General features: G+C 33.9%; 1 pseudogene; it reads left to right on the top strand.

Annotated features, from left to right (window-relative positions):
• LOC100777484 (4-hydroxyphenylpyruvate dioxygenase-like) overlaps positions 1-4,160 on the top strand; it is a 24,997-nt pseudogene that overhangs the window by 2,191 nt on the left and 18,646 nt on the right.

Here is a 4,160-nt window from a genome sequence, read left to right as displayed (position 1 = left end):
TGTGCTTTTTATTCTCCTACTTTGTTAGCTTTTTTATATATAATTTTAATTATTCAATTATATTCTATTAGTTAATTTTCAATAATTAACAAATGATGGACAATATAGTATAGTGTTATGTCAGAATGGATGTATTTGATGTAGCAGTTCATCAGAGTGTTTCCATCTACAAATTTTACTTTTGTCCCTTTCATGAGATAAAGTTTACCACATTGAAAAGATTGATAGATAAAAGTGCAATTTATTTATCTTCCACTTTGTATATATGGCTCTTGAGCATTGAAAAATTAGAGATTTTAATCAAGGGGCCACTAATCCACGTTCTGACTAAGGTTATATATATATATATTCTAATGGCTGGCAATGAATGGATTAATAGGTACCTTCAGGCTATACTATCCACTGAAACTGGGGCTGGCACCATTGATGAGCACTTAAGTTTTTCAATACTTGTTTAATGTTTATTTGTTTGATTTTGTTGAATGTTATGCAATAGAATCTCAAGTGACCAAGCAAAATGTTGTTTGGTTTAAATTGTAAATTTTTGTTTTTGTTGTATTTGCTTTTTCATTCGATGAATTTGGGGATGTATATATATATATATATATATATATATATATATATATATATATATATATATATATATATATATATATATATATATATGTACCAGACAAATTATTGTGAGTGAAATTAATGGGGCACCATTTGAGTAGGTACGTTTATTTAAAAAAAACACATTCTAAGACAGTTTTTTCAAAAAATCGTCTTAGAATTCTCAATATATTTTATTTTTTTAAAAAAAAATACATTAAAAAACGGTTATTCAGACAACCGTCTTAGAAAGTGTATCATTCTAAAACGGTTCTTAGTTAAGAACCGTCTTAGAATGATATATTTTTTTAAGACGGTTCTCTATAAAACCATCGTAGAAAGCAGTCTTTCTACGACGTCTCTTACAACAACAGTTAATAACCGATGTAGAATACACAAATTAACCGACATAGAAAGTGTTTTTTGTAGTAGTGTCTAAGAGCACCGTGGAGAAATCGAGCCACTTGTAGATACTCGTCCACACATGATAAGTAACACTGCATGAGAAAAGGGTGATAAATCACTTTTTGAGTGGTATTTGTGTGAGTTTTAATGTTATTTTACATGTATTTTTTTGATAGAATTCATGTTTGGACACTAATTTTGTATTGTAGAAGCACAATTGCTCAATTGAGGAAAAAAGTTGAAAATTGTACAATTTTATGAAGATTTGAAGACTTGGCACTTGATCACAGTCGTGGTACATTGACTATAGCCGTGGTAATCAACACGATTACAATAAAGTGATAACAACCCTCCAGAACAACGTCAAGAGATGACAACGACTGTGGTCAAATCATGAGGCTCATGATCAATTCATGAGGGTCATGGTCAATCAAGAGGGGTTAATTCATGAGGGTCATGGTCAATGCATAATGGCTCAAGGCTTCAACATCACTTCCAACCACGATCGTGGTGCGTCTTTTTGTGCAAATATCTTTAGGAAGTTATATATAGGTCTCTAGGCTTTGCAAAATTCAATCTTCAGTTTTATTCTTATCTTTTATGAATTTGAGAGAACCTTAAGGGCTTTTAAGAGTTGAAGAACGTGGTAGACACCACTATAACATATCGTGATCATCGTTCCTGCTTATTGGTATATCTATGGTTATTTTATCTAGAATTGTAAGTGTTGCTCTAATCATGAATGGCTAGTCCACCTTAGTCCAGGGTATCATGTAACTCTCCATTTGTTTTATTTTAATTAATTTCCTTTCTTATTTTATTGTTTATTTGGAATCGGTCATTCTAATATTCAATTGATTGCATAGTAGTGATAATCTGCATGTAATTGGTGGATCTAGGTAGAGAATATTTTGCACCAAATTGCATGATCGAACTGTTTAGGTAATCTCCGATAGATTAGTTAATCTTTAATTAATCATTCCTAGAATTGATTTTATCCTTTGACTTAAATTGATAGATCCATGATCATTGTGGTATTAATTTAAGGCAAAGAGCATCTTCTAACCTTGATCATAGGCTTTAGTTGATTTTTGGAATCGGTAATTAACTCAAGAAGAAATTTCATTAAGACTAGGATTGAGGGAAAATCGGTACTGGTGAGTCATAACCCTTGGTCATTCTTATCATCACTCAAATCTCTCGTAACATTCATTTATTTGCTTTCTAATAAAAACCAAAATCATAAAAATATTTAAATCCTCATTTTTAATCATCTTCATTGTTAGTTTAATAAACTTAACTAATTGGGAATATAGCTGGTCCTTTGGGTTCGATATTCGGACTTTCGAGTTCATTGTTAGTATTGCATAGAATACACTCGATATTGTGCAAATCTAACATATTTTATGCATCAAAGTGTATGGCTCATTGATTCCACCTCCAGTTGACAAACTAGGCATTCGGGACAGGTCGAGCCATAACTAATGTTTCTCCTTACCAAGTTAAGTCTCATCTGAATCTTGTTGATCATGACCCTCTATACAAAAGTTCTTGCTTTGAAGGGTATCTTAATGCTCCAAAAACATCTAAAAGCATCATTATCCATAGCTTGTTGTTCTTGAAGTTGAAGGGAGGATAGAGCCCAATAAACCTCCTTCACCACATATGATTTTTTAGCACCACTTGTCTGATTAATGTTGTTGATAGATGGATAACTGGATAGTTTGTAAAAACCTACAAAATAGAGTCTTCTCCCACTCAAATAGATCCCTCCTCCACCTTAAGTTCCATGTCCAAGTATCATCCCTATAGTATCCCACCTCACAAAGTTTCTCCACTTTATGCATGGATATCGAATAAAGCCTAGGAAATGCATCTCTCAGAGCTAACTCCCTTACCCAACAATGCTCCCAAAACTTTGTATTTTTCCCATTCCCCACATGCCTCACCAAATTACTTGTAAGCCATGTACTCTCAATTTCATCAATACAAAGTTTTTAAAGATCTCTCAACCACACAGATTCCATCCCTTGCCCAGAGTTCAAAATTTTGTTCAATTAAGGATCCATATTTGCTTCTCACTACCTTAGCCCATAAAGAATTTTCTTACACAGAAAATCTCTAACCCCATTTCTCAAAAATAGCTTTATTAAACAAAGACATGTTTCTAACCCCTAGGCCCCCTCCTTTTTAGAAAGACACATTTTAGACCATTTTACCTAAGTCAATTTCCTCTCTTCACCACAACCCCCCATAAGAAGTTCCTTTGCAATCAAATAATTTATTTTTCCTCACACATCGAGACCTTGAAGAAGGAAAGAAAGTATAAGGGAAGAAAGCAAAGTACCAACTTAAGTAGACAAATATGACCACCAAAGGAAAGGAATTTTGAGTTCCACTTTGAGATTTTAGACTTCATTTTTGTAACTATCGGTTTCCTAGTCTCTTTTTTTCTTCGGATTTGCACCCACTGGTATCCCCAAAAAGGTAAAAGGTACCTCCATGATGTTGCAATTTAGGTATTTTGCCAATCTTTTCAATGTATAAGGATCAACCTCCACACCACCAAGTTTACTTTTAAAAAAATTAACCTTCAAACCCACTACAATCTCATAACTTCTTGAGATTGCTTTCAAGGTAATGACATCCTTTAAGAATAGTTTCCCAAGGAAAAAGGGTATTATTCGAAAATTGTTGGATGAATATTGAAAATTCCCCTCCACCTAGGTTAACCCCCTTAGAGAGATCTTGTTTCATCGCCTCTCTCGTCAATCCTCCTACCCTTTCCACAACCATGATAAAAATAAATGGAGCTAGAGGATCTCCTTGGTGGAGACCTCTTTCTCCTCTAAACTCATTCATGGGACTCCCATTGACCAAGATGGACATAGAAGAGGATTCCAAACAACACTTTATCCATTGGATCCAAGTTTGACAAAAACCCATTATATTCACTCCCATTGACTCCCATCCTATGGTGTCATATGCTTTCTCAAAATCCACTTTGAAGAGCATCGTTGGTTCTTTGACCTTTTCGCCTCATCCACCACTTTGTTTGCTATAACGAAACCATCAAGCTTGTTTCTTCCTCCAACAAAAGCCAATTGTTCTTCATGGATGATTTTATGGATCACTCTCTTTACCTTTAGTCAAACTTTAGC

This window comes from Glycine max, chromosome 14 (genome assembly GCF_000004515.6).
Source record: "Glycine max cultivar Williams 82 chromosome 14, Glycine_max_v4.0, whole genome shotgun sequence".
Lineage (NCBI taxonomy): Eukaryota > Viridiplantae > Streptophyta > Magnoliopsida > Fabales > Fabaceae > Glycine > Glycine max.
The sequence above is the reverse complement of the archived record's forward strand: the minus strand, read 5'-3'. Positions and strand labels throughout refer to the sequence as shown.